Below are 23,624 nucleotides of genomic sequence, written 5' to 3' on the forward strand. Positions count from 1 at the left end.
TAATACCAACAAAAACAATATCATCCACTGATGTTGGCAATAATGGCCGCACTACGCTCTACAGACGCAAACATGATGATATTTAACACACTTAGAAATTCGCATAGCAGCATTCTGTTATGTAGCTTGCAGCACATACATACATACATATTAAAGTAATAAATCTAAACATTTATAGAAAACACATACACGTACATTTATAAGAGCATGAGTGCTTGCGCCTCGTTATCCTTCCGACCATCTGCTTAGTGCACCAACGCTTGGAACTGCTTTTATCATTGCGCCGAGTCGTTAGTGCGGAAAAACGCGGAAAACAGCTTATGGGTAAATCGTTTGCGGCATCCTTTCACTTCAACGAGAGCGTAGTATTCACATTTTTCACTCAAAGTTTTCCATTGTTTTCTGCTTTTCTTTGCGATGACGTGGACAATACTTTGCGCACTGTTACTTAAGTACAGTTATGTTTGAGATTTGACGCATTTTTTATATCCGCACGTCAGAGGCAAATGCATCTCAGAGTTGAGAAATGTTAAGCACTTTGTTCAAAAATATTAGTAGGCATAACTGCATGAACAGACAATTTTTAACTGAATAATGACAAATACATAATCACTTCAAACTTGAAAAGAAATGCAATATAACTAATGCAATAAGATAGAATAGAAAAACTGCAAATATTACTAATTCCCTGGTGTTACCAAAATTTATGCCAGATAGGGTAAGATAATGAATGCTTTAAATTAAGTGCTAAACATTTCCTTAAGATGAGAAGAAAGTTTGAGCTTCTGTTTCTATGCAAATTCTACTACGAGCCATACCATTCGGCTATCAGACGCAGCATCAGAGCTTTTCCCACGACGAAAAGAATATACTTGCAGAAACTGGCATGCCACATATCCAAGAAAGACTCGAATTGAGCACATTACGACTGATATCTAAACTTTTTTATACCCATAATCCTATATTATACAACAAAGTAAAACAAGCGCTTACGCGAAAGCGGCATGTAAAAAAGCAATCAGCTATCCATCGGTTTGTTCAAAAGACAGCGCATCTTGATCCTGATATAAAACCAAGGTGCTTAAAAATTAGCAAACATCCCCCATGGGATCTACATTCCTCTTTTTTGGAAGACGAATTAATGTGCTTTCCAAAGCACAATACCCATGCAGATACTTTCAGACAAGTTTTTACGAGTCGAAAACGGCAACTTCACTCCAACGGTTGGACTTCCGTATACACCGACGGATCAAAAGATTATGCTAATACCGCATGTGCAGTCGTTTCTGACGATTCTTACATTATAAGCAAAGGCTTGCTATTACCCTACTGCTCCATTTTCTCAGCTGAAGCCTATGCTGTGAAATCAGCAGCAAAATGGGCGGTAACGTCAAAAGGAAAATATATCATATGCACCGATAGCCTCTCAACAATAATGGCGATTCAGAACCCAAATAACGTAAGCCCGCTAATTGCATGTATTCGAGATACCCTGATTGCATATAAGATTAAAATAAAATTAATGTGGATACCACTGCGGTATCCACGGCAACGAAGTAGCCGATAAGGAAGCTACTCGTAAAAAGGTACCGCATATGCCCTGCTACTACGTAGAGACAAACGAGAAAAATGATATAAATAAATATATAAATGGGTTTTTCAATTGGCGCGGGTCGATTTTGGCGCCCTGTGGCAGCCATTTTGTTTTGGTGACATCTGTCAAATCTTTTGTTTATTATTCAGTTGTTTATGCCAAATCATCATGGCAAGTTACACGATTGAACAGCACGTTCAAATGATAAAACTTTATTATCAAAATGAGTGTTCATTAACGCAAACGTTGCGCGCTTTGCGCCCATTTTTCGGTAGACGTGGTGGCCCTTCAAAGTCGACTCTTCAACGTTTGGTGGCCAAATTTGAGACGACCGGGTCAGTAAACAATCAGCCAATACCCGTACGTTCAAGGAACGGAAGATCAGCCGAGAACATTGCCGCGGTCCGTGAAAGTGTACAGCAGAACCCGAGGCAGTCTATTCCTCGCCGTGCACAAGAACTTGGCCTTTCGCAGACTTCAACTTGGCGAATTTTGCGTCGGGACTTGGGCCTACACCCGTGCAAGATCCAACTGACCCAGGAGCTCAAAGTTGATGACCATAGACAAAGCCGTTTGTTCGCTGACTGGGCTTCGAATCGTTTGGAAGAGAACCCCAATCTTTAGTGACGAGGCGCATTTTTGGATGAATGGCTGTGTTAACAAACAAAATTGCCGTATATGGGACGACACCAATCCACACGAGGTTCACCAGGTGATAATGCATCCTCAAAAAGTTACAGTTTGGTGTGGATTTTTGGCCGGCGGCGTCATTGGTCCGTACTTTTTTGAAAACGACGTTGGTGAGGCGGTCAACAGCACTCAAAAATCTCTTATACATGTTTTGCTTGCCTTCCACCGAATCCATAAATAAATATCATTTCATGTTTTATGATAAATTTAATTGTAATCAGCTGTTTCTCTTCAACCTTCTAAGAAATGAGTCATAATAAAGAGCAAAACAAAAAAAACTTTTTTCACAAACCAAAATATTTTCAGCGATTACTTTTGCTTCTTTGGGTAGCTCAATGCATGCTAAAATTAATGGAAAAGATAAGAAATTAAAATCAAATACCTGCGATATCTAAAAATGAATTGCAAATGTGGCACATTCGGTACATATTCCCATTTAAATGCATGAAAGTACATGGGGCCCAGCCAAAAACGAAGTGCCCAACCGAAAGTGTAATTTTTTTCCATCTTGGTTGAGAATTTTTAAAAGTTTATGTCAATAAATCAATAAAAACTTAAATTATAGGAAGCTACGTGGAAGCTAAAGTCGTTAGGTATAATTAAAGTATGTTAAGTTCACGTCCAAATTCGAAAAGGTCTGGTCAGACCCGGACACACCACGTATGATTAAAAATATTGAAATTTTGATGAAAATTTGTTAATTTTTTTTAAATTCACATACAATTTGAAACTTGGATTTTTTGGTTTTTATAGGAGAATGATCTACATTTGAAAGAAGATATTAAAATTAAAAAAGAAAGAAGTAAATTGTCGAAATTTGCCAATAAACCCTTGTACTATAGTTATTTAACGTATTTTATATCTAGATTTCTGATAAAATCGTATCTTGCAGTTTTCGCAGCCATTGGAACTTCAATGGCGCAGCTTGGTGATACTGAAAACATTAAGCGAATATTTTTAAGGTTTCAATCAATTTCAATCATTTAGTCCTTTCAAAAAACTTACTAAATAGCCCAACCAGGCTCATAATGTCATTGCCTCCCCTTGCCTTCTCTTCCTTAAAGATATCAAATTAGACTTCAACTACTCACATTTTTATACTCCTGCTGGCTATTAATTTAAATATTTGCGACATGCTTTCAAGAACATTTCACTTTCAAAGCCTTACCGAACTTTGCTCACTTCCTTTAGAACAAATATGAAATTTCTCGAGCGAAAAACAACAACTAAGCAACTTTTACACTCCATATTTTTATTTAAATTTCTTTGCCATCACTTGACATGTTATCACAGTTGTAAGTTTTAAAAGTCCCTATCATTGTTGCTAATGCGTTACACTGTTGTTGTGTCGCCACATGCATACTCAAGCAAATGCTGCTGGTAAGAAATTTCCTTTGGCAAAACGTTAATCTAAAAAAAATCACCCACAAGTACACGACGTAAATTTATTAATGTACGTGACTGTAACGCACCTCGCCACACAGAAGACGGTAAAAGCAATGCAACAACAGCAACAACATGAAGTATCCACCTGCTGTTTCCTTCTTGTGCTTCCGGTGCTTGCAACAAGCAACACATCGCTGCTGCTGGTAGGACTTTGAATTTTAGCATGTATGTTTGTATGTCTCTACAACTTACTACGGTTATATGCAACTTGAGTTTAGCTGCTGCAACTTAGCGAAAGAGGCAGTGAAAGCGGTTTATATGAAAGTGGTGGGTACGGGATGGGAGGTAATACATGCCATAGATGTTGGTTGTCGCCAATCTGGTTGTCAGTGTGTTGCTGCTTGTTTTCATAGTTGTTGTAATACTAGCATTTGCTTTATTATTGTATTTGTTGTATAGAAGTGCTCTTGTTGTGCAATATTCTGTTCATGCCTTAGTGCAAGGTGCACTCTTAGCCTTGTCGCTGTTCCATCCATTATACATAAATCAATGTCGCTGTCATAGCCTGTGTGCTTACAAAGTCAAGTTGTTGTATAAAGGCGGAGGTGCAGAGAGAGAAAAGTATGTTGAAAGGTTTATGAGGCATACGTGTGTGGAATGAACTATGAAAAGCTGTAAAGTAAGGAAAACTTGTAAGTTATATGTAACTAATGTAATTACAGCAAGTTCGGTTGCACCTTCACAAACATATATAAATGCATAATGTAGCAATGCTACAGCTGCAAGGAGAACACATAAATGCAATTTTAACTATTTCGCTTCATACTATCAATATATTTTTTCTTCAAGTGATTTTTTATGTGTTGAAATAAATACTTGAGAACTCTTTCATGCATAACGGAATAGAATTTTGAGCGTAAAATATCGCATGTACTCGAAGAGCCAATAATTTTTTAGGTACAGTAACAACCTGTAAATAGTTTGTGACACATATTTTTCTTTAATCAGGCTATTAACCTTCTGCTCCATTACGTAGTTTTGCATGTTTTGCCAAATTATCAAACCAGTTATCTTTGTTTTCTTTTTATTTTGTGAACATATATATATATACATACATACTTTGGGGTTTCACCGAGATTCGAACCTACGTTTTCGTACGCCGTATGAATGCTGTTTAAAAAAGTAGCAGCTTGAATGATTTGCCCAAATACAATTTTGCCGAACATATGAGCGAACAGTTGCATAAACATGGATCGTTTTAATGGTTCGCTTCCAACTTGTGTGGCACACATTTTAGTTGAGCTTACGAAATCCTAAGGATTCGGTTGAAATGCGATACATGTGAATATGGCTGAGGGATGCCCAATTACAATGATTTTCACAAACGGTTTTCATAATTTTTTTTTTTTAAATGCGGCAGTTTTCGATATTTCATGGGAATAATCCACGATGTTAAATAAATTAATTGAAATATTGTACTAATAGAAACGTGATGACCATAATTTAAAAACGATTTGACGAATATTTATTATACGCAATATATTCAATAAAATGTATAGTCACCATTATCTATAATGGCTTCACATCTTCCAGTCATATTTTGTGTTTATTTCTGCATAAGTTGTAAAAGCAATCAACTCCCAATACGTCGAATTTGCCTGATATTTGTTTTCCTTTAAGTGTTTGATAAACATTGCCTAAATATTTTCAATAGCATCGAAAAAAGGCAGGTGAAGAATATGATTTAAAAATGATGTAATTTAAATGACTCAGATCGAAAACTTCTTTCATAATGGTGAGGCGCGATTTTTTTTTTTCATAAAATGATAATATAATCCTTTAAGAATGTGTCAAAAAAATTTTAGAACGTAAATTGAAGTATTTCTTATAAAGGGTCCGCCATATAACTTTACGGAATTAAAAATGCTATAATAAAGAAACTACTCAATATTTTTCCAAACTGTTTTTTTTATTTTGAAGTACAATCCTTCAGGTTAATGATGGAACACAATTTCATTCATATGGCTGCCTCGGCTAGCCATGCACCATCCCATACGCTCGGTCCAATTTTCCAACACATTTTCGATTGTATGCGGTTGTATTTCAGCTATGACATCGCGTATGTTGGTCTTCAGTGCATCAATTGTTGCTGGTTTGTTGGCTTAACACTGGTCTTTGACGGTACCCTAAAGATAATAATCCAACGGCGTCAAATCGCAGCTCCGAGGCGGCCAAACGATATCAGAATTTCGGCTGATAATGCGATCTTCGAAGACAGTGCGCAAAAGATTGATCGTAGCATTCGCTGTGTGGCAAGTAGCGCCATCTTGTTGGAACCAAATGCCACCAATATCCTCTTCAATTTCTCGGAACAAAAATTCGTTCAACATGGCCCGGTAACGCTCTCCATTGACGGTTACGGCCACTCCTCGCTCATTTTCGACCCTCGACCAAAACCCGCACCAAACAGTGACTCGTTGTGAATGCATCGGTTTTTCTTCGAGTGCGTACTTTTTTCTCAAAGTAACGCAAATACGCTTCATTCGGTGCTTTTCTTCTTCCCATTGCCGTACGTAATTTTCGTACACATTCTGCAACATTACCATGATTTTCAAAGTAATGTCGCAATATTTCCCAACATTCTTTGGGCGTATACACAACCATTTTCGTTCAGCGGAAGAATAAAACTAATCTTCTGTCAAATCAGATGACAGCTAAGTGTTATCATTCTTCAAATAATACCTAGTTCAAATCCGTAACGATAGATGGCGGGCCCGTGACGACCCTATTCTTTGCGTTCGAGCGCTGGCAGAGGTATAGTTATGTATTCAAACTTTAGACGCGTTTCTCTCAAAAGGGGGCGTCCATAAATTACGTGAGGTCTTTTTTTCAATTTTCTGAGGGGTGAGATGTCGTGAGATTTTATTCAACGCCCTCCCCCATCCACCAATCTCACGTGAGATTTTTCAAAATGTGGGTTTCTTATGTAAACGCGTTGGATTGTTATTGTAAAAAGAAAAAAAAGTTGCTTCGTGCTTTTATTTACGACTAGTTAAGACTAGTAATCAATATTGCTGAGAGTTATAAGTGTAATAAAAATTTAACAATAGAAGACTTAAATCGTAACTACTGCGATTAAAAAAAGAATATCTAATTCAGTCCATGGAGAATCATGCGCGGTTTCAAGAGAGACTATTGGGACTAACATGTTTATATGATTTTCAGTAAAATCATGTGCTCCTTCAACTTCGTTCTAATCTAGCCACTCTAAGCCATTGACGCTTGCGCACAGTAACTCATTAGCTCGTCTTGTGACAATCCGTGAGGGTCGCACTTTGCGGAACACACGCGCTTGCTTAGCTGGTGCAATGTGAGCTGCTCGCCTGTGCTCTGCAGCTCTTGTGATAGATGCGAAGTAAATACCGCATGTACTGCAGCATATTTTCTCTAAATCATCACGTATACTTGGGCAATAGAGATCAATAGGCGTGCTGATGAAGGCATTCAGCGGTTCAATCGGTACGCGTATTAGAAATGGAGCAAATGATTTTCCGTCATGTTCTTTAAAGTCCGGAATTGTCAAACGTCAACCTGAGTGATAGGGCGTTCGGCTCATAGTGGCGCGAAAACAACCGACGGGCTACACTGTACCGCAAATTCAGATTAAATTGAGCTATTTGGTATAAAACAAATATGGTGGTTTGACAGTAGTAATGAATAACGTCGAATTATGAATGAAATTATTTTCTTTTGATCGAATTAGTGAATGATCTTAATCATACTACGATTACGCTTGAGATTAAATCTTAAGCATGTACAATTTTTTTATTTCAATCAGAAAAAAATTGCGTGATATTTGCCGAGACCCCCCCTCTCTCCAACGTAAGATTAGATGAGATTTGATTTGATTGAGATTAGATTTTCCTAACAACCCTGCTCTACTCTTAGCTAAGGCTGGGAAATTACAGAGGAAGTGTTCTACTGTTTCTTTCTCTTCTTCGTCTCTACAACTTCTGCAGTATTCATGCGAAAATGTTCCTAGCCTAGAAGAGTGCCTAACAGCCAATGACTGGTAACACAAGCCCCGACCTTCGAGATGTTCTCTCTTGAGAGGTTAGGCAACTCTCCTGATCTTCTCTAATCTATTTGGGGCCAGATTAGTCTGGTTGTAAAACACGCATTTTCTTCTCTCCATGACCTGTTGGCCTGCTGAAGAATATTATTTTTTATTCTTAATTTGCAAGTTGCCATAGAAATTCCAATATTGCCTCTGTTTTCAAGCAGAGGAAGATTAGTACCCTTTCTGGCCAGATCATCGGTTTTACAATTTCCTTCAATATCTTTATGTCCCGGAACCCAAATAAGGCTGACCTTGAAGACGGTGCTAATGTCATCTAGAGCTATCTGGTATTCCTGAGCAACCTTTGAATTTAGTATAACTTCCTGCGTTAATTTGATGGCCGCCTGGCTATCCGGGAAGATATCTATCGTAGTTCTTGCTACGGCGTGGGTGTTAAACTATAATAGTCCGAAAGTCGGACCGATAATTTTAATCCTAATTATTTTGAAAAAACTCCATAGCCTACTTTAGTCTCTAGCTTGGATCCATCCGTGGAGAAATTAATTTCCCCCCTTCTCCATGGTCTTTGAGTTTGCCACTCTCTTCATACTATCGCCATACTATTAAGTCCAAACGCTGAAGCGGCGGCCACGTTGTTTTTCTATCAGATTTAGAACAGGCAAGTTGACTAGTACCTCGAGCGCTTTATTAGGGGTAGTCCTTAAAGCGTCGGTGATGCATAAAATGCAGTGCTTTGGACCTTGCTCTGCAGCTTGGTATAACTTGCCTTTTGAGTTGATGGCCACCAAACAAGTGTTTCGAATAGCAAAATAGGCCCAACTACCGCAGTGTCAAGCCACTGTGTGATGCGAGGTGTTAATCCCCATTTGATTGCGACCGCTTTTTTGCATTTTTGCAATGCAATATTGGTATTTTTAACCCTGTTCTCAATATTAAATTTCCACGTAAGTTTCCTGTCTAATATCTCCACACCATTGGAAATCAGCGTGGAGACTGTGGCCAGTCTGTGTTTCCTTATAAAAAGATTTAGTTCCGTCTTTACGTGGCTTATACCGAGCCACCTACTCTCTGTCCAGTTACTCAGCATGGCCATATTAGAGCGCAGAATATCCCTAAGCGTGCTGGGATACTTTCCTTTAACCGCAATTGCCAAATTAGCAGCGTAAGCTATGACGTAGCAACCCCTCTTTTTAAAAATGTAATGCTTTGCGGAAAATACACCCTCTTTTTTAATTTTTGATAATAAGTTAGAACTACTTTGATGAGGTAAATAGTTTGGAAATAAGTCAGTAATTAGAGACATGATTTTAACTGCAATAAATACGAGAACTTATTGTGGCTAGGACCACCAAAAGAGCATGCGTTTAAAATATTTCTATATGTTTTATTCAAATTTTAACTTATTCCGTATAACCAAAGCGTCATCTATTGAAGCAGCGATCATATTAGCACATAAGCAATTGGATTGCATTTTGTTGAACGCTCTGCATTTCTATTTAGAAACACTAAAGTGATATAAACATTCTTTCCCATCTCTTACTTCAACAAAATGTTTTGAAAACTGACAAAATGCAAATTTTTAGAACATGCCATCCATTTTTAATATATTCGTTTTTTGGGTTTAAATGTTATTAAAATTCTTGTTCCTGTTTAAGCATCCTACTGATGAAAATGTCATTGTTGGCATAAATCAACTTAAGCCATCCCTTAATACTGATTCTGATGGTATTGATTACGTCTTTAAAGCAGCAAATCAGGCTTTGGTTATACGGAATTAGTTAAATTTTGAATAAAACATGAACAAGTATTTTAAATGTTTGTTCTTTTTTGGCATTCATTATGCCTCTCCTTAAAAGTGGTATCAAAAATAATATTGGGAATTATGGCCAATTCAGTGTGCTATGTAGTGTCCTAGGCCTGTTACTATTTTTCCTCTTCTTTAACAAGATTTCTTGTTCTTCCAATTCAAATTTTCTTCTATACGCAGATGATCTGGAAATCTATTATGGAATTAAATGTGCCGCGTGAATTGAATAACTTATTAGTTGGTGTGTGTGTAATCATTTGCTCCGTAAATCGTAAATAAATTTCCAACATCGTACTCGAACTCGCCGCTAAAGACAATTAGTTAATTAAGGGGTTAGGGGTAGTCAGAATTTACAAAAAATTGGATTTTTCTTGCATTTTCTTAAAGTAAGTAAGTAAAATATTAAGATATTATAATATTGTGTGAAAACTTCAAATGAATCCGGCAAATACTTTTCGCGTTATTCAACAATAAACGAAGGGCGCTTGGCCGATCCGGAGCAGATAGTGAAACTTTAAATACATTTTTCTCAAAACTATGTTCTTTGAACTGGTGATCACTGTAGCTGAAAACCCGCTTGGTAGATTTCAATAAAATGTATACTGCTTTTGAAAAACATAAAAACCTCGTGCCTGATCGGACGATTTTTTTTTGAAAAATTTCGATTTTTTTGAAACAATTAATTGTCGGTTTTTTTCTCGAAAAACTGAAAAAGATTTCCATATTGTTAATTTTGAAAAAAAGCTTAGATGATGCACAATATTATATATTAATAAAGCTAATTTCTCTTGTCCGATTGAGTTTAAATGAATCTCCAAGGACTTGTGATGATCACCGCAAGGGACTTCTGGAGAAACGGGCAGTGATAACTTTTTTGATAATAATTTTTTTTTTTTGTGAAATTTTGCTAAAGTCAAGTCGAAGTATAATGTATTAATGCTATGTTTTTATTTTTGTAAAATAAAGCAATTGACTAGCAAAAGAGTTATTGAAAATCATATGTTTTTCGGGCCTCTGACCGCCCTTAACCACTTAAAAGACTTGGTTGCCTATTTTGATTCCAAGCTCAACTTCACCACTCTTCTAAATCGTTCGCAATATTGGCCTTTACTCGTCGAAAAAGTTCTTCATTTTCTGATCCCTACATTCTCAAACTGCTGTACTTGTCCTTAGTTCGGTCCAGATTAGAATACGCGGTATTCGTTTTGGAGTCAACTTTTAAGACATTACTCATAAAACGCGTGTCATAAAATCTTTGTTTGTATCTATCTATGTTACAGTCTGTAAGCATCCAATTTGTTGATTAATGAAGAAATAAATAAATATTATAAACTCATTCCCGCCCGTAAGTATGCAACAAGTTGCGGTTTTGTTTTTCTTTTCATTTGCTAAGCAGATGGCTGTATAACCCATCTCTTCTCATAAGAGCTACTCTGCGACTCACTGAACAACAAGGCTCAATAACTTTGTGCAAAAGTACCACACAAACGTACGCTAACAGAACTTATGAGCTAACAAGCTCGATAAATTAACCCGTAAACACTCCCCCTACCGCTAAACACGTCCATATTTTTATTTTTTCATATTATTCGCCTGTAAAAGTTTTTAAAGAGAACTTTGGGCAAATTTGTTTCAAATAATTGTATTTCATCTCGTCAACTTTTAGGTATAAGACTTTAAGTCCAAATAGTAATAGATTGCCCAAACTTCATAAATGCTTTCTATTAGCAACCGAATGTAGGCACTGCTTCACTTAAGTTTTTTTTTTTTTTTGTTGGGGTTTTTTGTTTTCTTCCTTTGACTTAATTCTCTTTCCAAAGTTATACCAAAGAATTGGATTAGGCCATCATACTTGTTCATCCTCCCTTCAACTCAATCAACTCCATCGACTACATCAGCTACATTGCAGTGGATTACTATAACAGTTTGGAAGCCAAAATATTTTGCTTGAAATGTCTAGAAGATTAATTATAACACATTTTTGTTGTACTTCCAGTAAGAACACTCTTTCTTATTTTGTGTTAACTTTTTGTTTCATCAAGTTCAAGTTCGACTATGCAAACCACAATCGTTGCACATCATCAATCAACACGGATATCCCTAACAACAAGAACAAACAACGAGAAATATAGGTACATTAAGTGATAGACACTAAAGCATATGTAAGATTTATTAAAAAGTGTATGGCAGAAAATCAATTGATATGTCCGAAGTCGCAAATAACTATTATACGATAAACGACTTTTTGCTCAGTTGCAAGTCAAGTTGGACGATGTATGTACGAAGTATTCTCGTACATGTTGTAAATGACGCAAAGACACAATAATTAAGTAGCATGTACTAGATATTGTACACTGACTTATGACATACGCGTACATATAAGTATAATAGGGAGGTTTGTATAGAAAGTTTAAATATCGATATTTTTGACTTTTGCAATTACATTGACATCCGTGAATTTCTTACATGGCTTTGATTATGCATTTACAAAATTGGTCGATTGCCGTTTTGAATAAATGTGAATAACTTGAATCAAGCAGCGAAGCGAATCTATGCATTAGATTATTTTTTATTAACCCCCATAAATTTTATTGACCAGAGATGACTTAAGGGTGTAAAATGAATTCAAATTTCCCATTGTTATTGAAACTTGGAAAAATATATTGAAGAATTTAGTTCACAAAATGAGCTCTACAACTTAAAAAGTAATTTCCATTCAATTGTGATACATGATTAATGGCAAGGCTTGCTCTTTCTTATAAAAATTAAAAATAAATATTATAAAATATGCATACACTTATTTTTTATTGCTGAAATAATTAAATTGCAATTACTTGATGCACCACCCTTTTTAATGTGGAGATTAAGTGACTGAAAATTGTGGGATCACAGCTTTTAAATATGAAAGAAATTTATTCAGTCAATTTAATTATTCATTTATCATCTTTCAAGTTAAATAAAGTAATTAAATATAGACAATTTTGGCAATTTTTTTTAAGGAGTTTGTTCGTGACGATATAATTTCTTCCGTAATATAAATGGCGGTATTAAATTTCTCCTATAAAACAGTTTGTGACTTCTACGCAGCATGCCATAAACTCCTTGGTACTTGAATTTTCAACATACTAAGCGATCCAGTGGCAAACCTCTGCGTGTATTTCTTTCATCCGAGATATCTTCATCTCTAAATTTTGGCAATCTGCACATCTCATCTGATAACATTTTGAAGGGAATGCTTTCTCTCAAACCGTCATCACACACAGATGCTGATGGCCTTTCAGCTATTTTGCCTAAGAATTGTCCAGCACTTTGTCTATGGGCACTTTCTTAAAGGATTAGAAGTTTACAATCACCACACCTTTTTTGAAAATTATAGGCCGATTTCCAAGCTATCGATCATCCCTAAACAGTTTGAATACATTGTAAAAGGCATCATTTATTTTGCGGTTAAGTCTTTAAATAACCCAAACCAACATGATTTTATAACTAGCCGCTCTTTTCGCGAATTTTGTATGTGACCGTTTTCTAAAAGACTCCAAGTTGATTGTGTTTACGCTGGCTTCTCGAAAGCATTTGACAAAGTGTCGCACGAGATTTTAGCAAACAAGTTGGCTTGCTTGGGCTTTCGCTCCACCTTTCTGCAATGGCTTAAGCCATATTTGAAGGACAGACGTTGTGTGGTAATAATTTGGGAAGTTTTATCGAATCACTTTGTTGCTACTTCAGATGTCTCCGAAGGGAACAAATTAGTGCCACTTTTTTATGATTTTAATCAATGACATAAGCAAATGTTTTACGTTTTCTAATTTCTTGTTTTTCGTGGATGATTTAAAAAATCTATTAAGTACTCTGTTTATGCTCAGAAGCTTCAACTCGACTTGAACAATCTTCATCGTTGGTGCAAAAGGCCAAGCTTGTCTTTAAATATTAAAATATATTTTCATTTTTAGCACATCCTACACCATTTCTAATAGTACATTATTAGTAAAGGAAGGTGTAACAGAGTTTAAGGATCTTGGAGTATTATTCGATACGAAATTAAATTGTATTCTTTCAAAGTCGTATTCTGTTCTAGGATTCATTCGTCGCAATATATACGAATTTTCTGATCCGTACACCTATAAAATGCTATTTACGGTTCTTGTTCGTTTCAATTGGAGTAGGCTGTTATCATTTGGAGACCTTACAATCAAGTTTCGGTTAATAGAATAGAGTGTGTTCAAATATTTTTTCTTAATCAGGCATTACGTTCCCTACTTTTTGAGTCGCCTGTTTCTATAATTCCTAGAATACTCGGCTAGAGCTAACTTATTTATAATCTCTAGAAAATAGAACGACAATTGTTTTACTTTCTTTTATTTTGATTATTGTTAATGCCATCGCTGACTGTCCAGTTCTACTTGAGCGGATAAGCTTTAATGTTCCACATAGAAGATTTAGCAATTTTTACCTTTTTTATGTGGACAACTTAAAGACTAAATTTGCGAGTAATGCACCCATTGCTGACGCACTTCGAGACTATGATTCATTGTGTAGTGGTATGGCTTGATTTTGCTTTATCCAGATCTAATTTTCTAAAAAATTTAAATTTCGTTACTTAATATTGTATTTATATTATATATATTTAATTGGCGCGTACACCCTTTTTGGGTGTTTGGCCGAGCTTCTTGTCTTGATTTTGTGCAAGCCGACCCCGAACGGCAGATATTTTTTATGAGGAGCTTTTTCATGGCAGAAATACATTCGGAGGTTTGCCATTGCCTACCGAGGGGTGACCGTCATTTTGGTGTTTCACCGAGATTCGTTCTCTTTGATTTCCGAATGGTAGTCACACACCAACCCATATTGATTTGATAATAATAATAATAAATGCGATGAAAGTAAAATATGGAAACTTACTATGGGGACATGCATTCGCAATGAGTTGATTTCTTTGCAAGGTTACTCAAGCACCAAATACGGTTTGATTTTATTTGAGTATTAGCAGATAAACTACTCTGGTTAGATAAGCTCATATGAAGTCAAATCTTACATATTACTATATCATGAATCATTAAATCTACTTAGGGCAGTTGCTTTAATATATAAGTGCAATCTATTTGAAGCTATGCACATTTTAAACTTTATTCCTTCAGTAGCATTGTGAATGAGTACATACTCGTACGACCCTGTTGTTTGAAATTTGTGTTTAATAGACTTTAGTATGCTTCTACGGTTTTTGTGAATAGGTATTTCGCGAGTAAATTTTTGATATACTGTAAAAGCTTGAGATGAAATGCAAAATGAAAAAAAGAAATGCAAAAGCATTCTGAATTCAAATCAGCACACGAAAACGGAACTTGATGATAAAGCAAGCTTACTTACTCGTACTGATTGCCGCAAGAATGTGGTAGTAAGAGAACTGGTATTTTTTGTGATTTAAAGCAACTAAGTAGAAACCACTCAAGTAATTTTCCACGCATGCCACAATGATAGCGTTCTCAATACCACAACAAAACACAAAAACAAAAGAAAGCATGTTGATCGGGGGTATATATAGCTTTGTATATATGTGTTTAAGTGCTCCTTGAAGTATGTAGTACATGCATATACCATATAAGTGCATTCACTCCAGCTGCCACATACGATATGTAGCTTCCGCTAGCTTTTGCTACGACTCATTATTCTTCCTGTATGTTAGCATATGCTGTGCGCCAGAAACGCACATACTACTATACATAAGCATGCATATCATACGCATGTAAATACATCAGTTTTCACTTCATGTGTATGTTTTGGTTTATCCTACTTTAAATTGTTGCTTTATATTCGGTTACTTGTTTGCGTATTTGATGCATCAATGCGTAATTCGCTTATATGTTGTTCATATTTTACCTCATCTCATCTCATCTCCTCTCATCTCACCTCATCCCGTTTCATTCCATTGCATTGTTATTTGATCTTTATCATAATCGCATAAATTATTGTAAGTAATGATTTGTCTGTTTTTTAAAGGTATTTGCTCCTAGTTTTCACTTACTTATGTGCTCGTTGAAAGGAGCTTAATCTTATAGCTCATCTTATAGTAAATCATTTCAAGAATGTTGTGTCAAAATTTTAAGTGGATCGGAGCAGAACTAGCCTTTGTAGGCACTCTACTTCGAATGCGGAGCATCGATAATTTCTCAGAGTCACTTTTTCAAACGCGTTTTTCCCGAAACGACTTCTTAAAAGTCGGTGCCAATCACAACTCCGAAACTATTCAGCCGATTCTTTTCAAATTTGGCACACGTTTTCTAAATCAAAAATACCTCCCCCCTACACTGTTTTTTTTTTATTTTTTTTTTTTTTAAGATTGTTTTTCACTTACAAATATGGCGAAATTTTTCGCCAAAAATGCTCGTTTTACGTTTTTTTGCCACCAAAACTACAAAAATGAAAAAATAAAATTTTATTAATGTAGGGGGGAGCATTACGTCATACTTTAACTGAAAAATTCGACTTTTTTAGTTTCAGATGATTCTACGACGAATGCCGATTGGCACCGCAGAGCACCTCTCGAAAAACATATCTCCAAAAAAACTCTGTCATGGGCTTTATTTGTCAATATTTTATTATTAATATTTTTTAAAAACTTATAGAAAAGATGTACAATAACATGCAACTGATTTTATTAAAGTATCTTAAGCCATATTTCTGTAAAAAATTCAAAAAAAAAGTGTTTTTTTTTAGCGCTAAACCCATATATAATTTGTTGGTCGGCCGCCGTAGCCGAATGGGTTGATGCATGATTGACATTCGGTAGTGCTCGAGCTTGAACTCCCGGGCTTGAAACACCAAGTATTTTTGCCATGGAAAAGCTTCGCATAAAAAACAATCTGCCATTCGTGGGCGATACAAAACTGTAGGTCACGTTCATCTGCAGCAAAATATTTGAAGAAGACGGAGATGCTCATAAATAAATGGGCACAATGGTATATCGAAGTTGAAAACATTGACGACTTCCGCGGACGGGGCCAAAAAAACCTATCCAAAGAAAGATCAGAAGATTTGTTGAGCAATTTCAAGGAAAAGTGGTGTTGCTGTATCCTCAAATGAAAACCTCAAATTCCAGAGTGCATTAAAAGAAGCCCTACATTCATCATTACGCATTCTAAAAAGACAGGAATGTGCTAAGGCAAAAACAAATCCGAATTGAAATTGGGCAAAAGTAATATTCGCGGATGAGTCTTCGTTTTGAACGAATAGTTGCTCATCGATTCTGGTAAGGATTTTGCATTTTTTTGTATTTACCGCCAATTTGGATGAGTTTTGATGAATAAAAATAAAATTTACCATCATTGCATTACTACCGTTATCTGCGAAGAAGTTTGGTAGTAAGCCAGCCTTGGTTTTCACAAGAAGACAACGGTTCCAAGCACCGATGCTGAAGGCATGTAGAGTGAAAACCGCATGATGGGATTGAAGTGTTGGGTTTTCCTTCACAGTCATCTGTTGCCAACCCTATTGAAAATGTTTGGCAATAGTTGAGCAAAAAGTCAAAGGAAAACAAATATGGACGAGCTAAGAGATATTTCGAAATGAAATTTTGGTATCCTTATATTCCATAAGCTGTCAGAAAAATACTATGACAACCTTGGCATCAACAAAAAATTTTAATTTTGTTGCAGGGTGTAATTCAAAAAATCTTTAAGTCTAGAGAAAATGATGGAAATTGCTCAAGGGCTGTGCACTGGCGTAAAAATTTAGCAAAAGAATTTTTTTGGGTTGTTATAGTAGGATTTTTTACCAAAATAGTACTAAGAAAGTACCATTCATCATGGCAACCCGAAAGTCGCAAAATAATTTTTCTAATTAATTATTGTGATAAAAACGTGGCAGCAGATTATGAAGCGACGAAACTCATTAATCGAATGAGATCAGTACTACGAAAAAGTGCACACTTAGTTTGGCAGCATTTCATTACCAGCAAGGAGTCGAGTTAACTTGTCACTGCAAGAGTATAGAGATAGTGGAAAATCTATATTAATTAGTGTAAATAGTACAGGGTGAACGATTAGAAGTGTTACCTATTCAAAACACAATAACTTTACAGTGTGAAATTAGTTTTTATTGATTTCAAAGACAAAATTGTTCAAAAATAATTACAATTTTAACATATAATCACTTTAGCTCGATATGACCACCTTTTGCCTTGACTATAGCCTTCAAATGGTCAAAAAACGAGTTGGCCCATTCTCGTATAATCGTTTTTTTCAGCGCATCCACACTGGCATACTTTTTAGTCCTCACCTTGCTCTCCAAAATGGACCAGATGGAATAGTCCATCGAATTTGCGTCTGGCGAATTCGAAAGCCATTGTGTGAACGAAATGAAGTGTGGAACATGATTTTGACGTGATAACGTCTTATAATTCGATTTAGCCGGCTGCACGCACGAAAAAATGTGTCGTTACCTTGCTCATTAGTGTTACCTTGCTCAATTGTCGTTACCTTGCTCATTTGTCGTTACCTTGAATGAACTGCAAGCGAAAGTGCGGAACGAACAAAGCAAACGAACGGCAACGTTCGACATCTTGCCCTCTCCTATTTAAGTGACCGTATATATGTATGTATATGCGCATATGTACATATATAAATTCACGTATTTGTATTTGCATATGCCTTCTTATTGATTATTATTAATTTGATTTACTTGAAGAATTTAAAATAAAACCAAGTTTGTTAATACTATCTGTAGTTTTAATGTTATTATTATTAATTTTTTTATTATATATGAAGGAAAAAATGTATGGTAATATTTACCACATACCTTATAAGATATGTTGTATACTAATATATGTATATAAACATGCATATACATATACAATTTCGCGCAATTTTCAAAAAGAACAAATCTATATGTAAAGATGCATACAAGTCATATGGACATATCAAATATACGAATCTATTCCGTACGCAAGCAAATGTAAGCTAATGTGCTTGAACTGCAAGCGAGAGCGCGGAACGAACGACAAAGAGCACAATCGGGCCCCGCGTTCGGCAACGTTCGACATCTGGCTCTATCCTACCTGAGTGGCATATATATGTATGTATATGCGCATTTGTAATTCACATACTTGTATTTGCATATGCCTTCTTCCTGTGTGCATGGTAATGAACCATTTCTCTGTTGAGAATAGGACGATGATAGAAAAAGTAGGAAATGAAAGGGAGTGTTTCGAGTGTAAAGTGTCTTGAAAAAGGCAAATCGATGATGGTGCCTCTTAGTGTTGTTGACTTATTAACGTCTGATGCACAATCGAAGTTGAAGATATCTATCTTTCATGAATTTGATAAATGTTTCGTCATTTTTCACGTTTGTGTAAATGTAACTTGACCTATTCCATTGCAATTCCATTTACCTCCTCCTCTATATCCATAAAAAATATCTATCAAACAAATAAAATTAAAATTTTGTTTTGAAAATTGCAACCATTTCATCAATATTTTCTTATGACGTTGTCACGTTAAACTATCGTCAGTAAACCGACTTTACAGACAACCTCTTTCTTTTAACCATTCTTGGTTCACACGAGCTTTGTGAGACGGTGCCGAGCCCTGTTGGAACGTCCATGGTCTACGACCGAAATGTTTGCCTGTCCACGGCTCTAAAGCAGCTTCTAAAACATTTTCCCGATAATAAGTCGCATTCACTTTGACACCAGGCTCGATAAAAACGATTGGAGAGCGTCCATCAGCAGTCATTGCAGCCCCAACCATTACTAGAGATGGGAAATTGCTTCGAGGGGCCATACGTAGGCTCAAATTCTCGTATGAGCGTTCGATCAAGTAAACACGATTGCTTTGAGTGGTATGAACTGCTCAATTGGGACATTTTGTTCATCAGAAAACACAATGTTAGGAAATTCGCCACGTTCGTGCAAGCGCAACAATTCCTTTGCTCTTTCGCACCGAACTTTTTTTTGCTGTGGTGAAAGATCGTGTGCTTTTTGGAACTTGTAAGCCTTGAACATGAGCTCATTTTTCAATATGCGTCGAATGCTGTTTTACTATATTTTCAGTTCTTTGGCCATTTTTCTTCCACTTCGACGTGGATTTCGTTCAAGTCGAGCCTTCACTTTCCGAATCATTTGTGGCGTTGTTGCGGTTTTTTTTGGTCTTCTTCCATAGCGTTTGGCAATGTTACCAGTATCATTGTAATGTTTTATAGTGCGATACACAAACATTTTATTCACTTTGAGGTGACTGAGCTCACGAACAATGGCTGGTTGTGATTTTCCAGTCAAATATAACGCAATCACACTATTACGTTTGAATTCTATCACAGAAAAAAAAATTCAACAAAACTGAAACGCAAATGCTTTTGATGGCTTACAAACAATATATTGAATTGTCATTAGAACAATTTTGACGTTGATGTTATGAGCTGTTTTACAGATACAAGCAGTGTGAAGTTGTTAACCCTTCATATCGTTCACCCTGTATTTGCAAGCTTGTTCCTTTCTCGGCAACACAATGTGTTTTAGATACCCTCAAGCGACCCATTCTTAGAGTATACTGATTCCAGCACACGTTTTTTTAATCTAGGTTTTACCAACAATTGACATGTCTAATATGCATATGCGCATATGTAAGCAGTAAAATACGCTTAGCATAAATTTTTAATATTTTTATTTTTATTTTTACTTGTATCGCTTATAAATTATACAAAATTGCTGCTTCTACTACTACTGCTTGTACTGGTAGGTGTAATTTTAATGGCTTCCGTGCACCTAGCAGCTTTAGCAACAATGTGTGTGGTATGCAGGGATGCGCACAGCACGCAAACATATTTACATAAAATATACTACATGTTGCTGTTGATTTCGTCATTATAATAGTTCTCGCATCAGTGCGACTTACGGTAAAACTTGTACGTTATTCATTTAAAAATGAATGGTTGCTGAGTTGAGAGTACTCGTCTACTTGGTTTTACATTCTAGTATATGTAGAATGTATGTAGGTATGTATGCATGCATGTGTGCGCATGAATGTTAGTAAAAATATTCACTTTAAATTATAGAAATGATGGGTGTTGTTGTAGAACTACGGTAGATATTTTTAATGCGTAATACACGTAACATTTCATTTTATGATGAGTATTCACAGCTATGTAAGTTATGATAAAATTATGACAAAACTTTAGCTTTTAATTCCACTTGAAAAATAAAATCTACAAGTATGTCGCTTAATTATTTTAACTTTATTAGAATCTCAAGTAGGAGGTTTGAAATTTCTGAAGGATTTCAAAGTTATTCGTTCAGACACTGTGCGCGAGGAATGCATGCTGTGAGACTTGGAATTACCTCGAGTCCTTTTTGCGCTGGATGTTTGGAGGATGAGGTGGAATCATCTCAATACCTTCCCCTTAGCCGCCTTGCTCCGGTGGGGTTAAGATCCAATCATCTTGACTCTTATTTCTTTGCTACGTCTGCTATTATAGCTGGCGTTGACATTAAAAAGCTGACGAATTTCATCAGCAGCAGAAAGCGGTTGAAGCAAACGCAGCACAGCCATCGTTCGTAATCCTCACACTCTAAACCCACCCTCCTAACCATCCCAGCACCACCTCTTCCCGCCCTCTCCCTGCTTCCCATCAGTCTTTCTCTTTCACCTCACCTCCTTCAAAATGGCAACAGAAAGGGCAAATCCGTCCAAGTGTGCTCATTCCATGGTCAACCATACAAACCTAACCTATTCGCTCAGAAGTTTGTCACTTTTGTAAGTCTAGATAAATCTGTAGCCGTGCCACTGGAATGTTCCCTGTGGTGGCCTAATTATTTCATAGCCCAGGTTTGGAATTATGACATTGCTGATAGGAGAGTGAAAATGCAAGAATAGGGAATTTCCATCAGCTGCCAGCTGAAGCAAAGCGAGTAAACTGCCCCACCTTCCCTCTGAAAATGTTCAGGGTAAGATAGTATGTGGTACGACATCAAACAAGCTCGCCGATTTCCAGAATTGGTGGATTGAGTCAATGCACTTTATAAAAGAGGCATACAAGATTTACTACTAAACTACGATGCCATGGATTCCTATAACTTTCCTAAGACCACCGCTAAAGCGAACGCGAAGTAAATTTTATCATCCATTTTAAAATCAATGCATGGAATCGATAAAATTGAGGTGAACAATTTCAAAGAAAATAAATAAGCTCTCTGCTATTCACAAACTTAATTCATAAGCACTGGTACATACAAAATGCAACACCTCACCACCGTTTCATTGATCCAATGAACCCCAAATCCCGCATCCATTTCCGCTTCCATGTACACATCCGCTCATGCCGCCGGCACAGCGAATGTGAAATTCGAAGAAAAAATAACGAAAAAACAAATAATTGCAGCGCACAGTGGCCCAAGATTCGATTTTTGAAAATTTACTTTTTTATAAAAGTGAATAATTATTTATAATAAGAGGTGAATATTGCATTTAAAGAGAAAATATGAGTAGAAAATTTAATTATTATTAAGGCAGATATAGACGTTCAAAGTGGATTGTTTTTTTAAATCATGAAAGTGTTCGAATACAGGAGCAATCATAACTAACTTCCTTTTTTTATGCTCTAAAATATTGTGGGTATTTCTGTTTTTCTTTGCGCCACATACAAAGTTTTCCCACTAGGAAAATTCGATAAAAACAAAATTTCTAATTTTTTTAACCATAAATAAAGATACAAATATTATTATTGGGCCCTAGTGCACTGCGACCTCTGGTATAATCTAGCGTGGTTAATCGCCTATAATATTTAGAAGGCTTCTAATGAATTCCACTTCCTCAGGGTTTTTGATCTATACTGCCAATAGATTTGGTGCCACACATTCCAGGTAAACGAGTCTTCGTCTTTCGGGAGTAGACATAATTCTAAATGAAATGCTTTGGTTCTTGATCGTCCAACATTAAAAAATTACAGACGCTTGTTTCTGCTAACCCTTGTTTTCGGAAATGATAACCAAGACTACAATGTGCCTTTTAGTACAGAGAGTTCGTAAGTTCGCACTAATCTGGTGGAGAGTCTACTTGGTGATTTTCTAGAAGGAACTACAAACTGTTTTGCCTGTCTCTTTTCCGGACTCTCCATCCAGCGTTGTAATGATTCCGTGTGCTCCTAGCCGTGAGCAATTTCATTTATGTGGGCTTTGCAAGCTGCCAAATGGCTTTTGGTTTTTGGAGCTTTGGTGTAATGTCGAGTTTTGCTAGGAAGTCCGCCTGTTCATTGTTTCTATGACAAGACAATGTTCCTTGCCCCTTGCGTATTGAGGATAGTGAAGCATTACTCAATGAGTTTGGAAGCTATTATACGGGAGTCGTTTGAAAAGCACATGCAAAGTCAGAGAGATGGCACTACAGGTGAATGTCGAGGTTGTGTTTAGTTTGTAACATCTTTTGGAAGAACACACACTAAGCTTCAATCGAGGAAGTCGAGTGATTTAAAAACAAAAAACAAAAGAACGAACCAGCTCACGCCTCAGCACTTGTGGCTGCACAATTAATGAATATAGGCTTCCAAATTGTTTCACGTTTCCCTTATTCTCCACAATTGGCTCCTTCAGATCCCTCGAATTACTATTTATTCCCCAATTTGGCGGGAAAAAGATTTTATTTAAACGACGAGGTGATTACAGAAATGAATGATATTTTCTCAATCTTGGACAAATCTTATTATTCGGAAGGGATCAGCAAACTATAACAGCATTGAGAGAATTGTATAAGCCTAAGGGGAGAATATGTTGAAAAATAAGAAAGGTTTACCCCAATCAATTATACATATACGTAATTGGCGCGTACACCCTTTTTGGGTGTTTGGTCGAGCTTCTCCTCCTATTTGTGGTGTGAGTCTTGATGTTGTTCCACAAATGGAGGGACCTACAGTTTCAAGCCGATTCCGAACGGCAGATACTTTTATATTTTTATGAGGAGCTTTTTCATAGCAGAAATACACTCGGAGGTTTGCCATTGCCTGCCGAGGGGCGACCGCTATTAGAAAAGTGTTCTTTTTATTAATTTTGGTTTCACCGAGATTCGAACCAACGTTCTCTCTGTGAA

The sequence above is a fragment of the Anastrepha ludens genome, chromosome 2 (genome assembly GCF_028408465.1).
Source record: "Anastrepha ludens isolate Willacy chromosome 2, idAnaLude1.1, whole genome shotgun sequence".
Classification (NCBI taxonomy): Eukaryota; Metazoa; Arthropoda; class Insecta; order Diptera; family Tephritidae; genus Anastrepha; species Anastrepha ludens.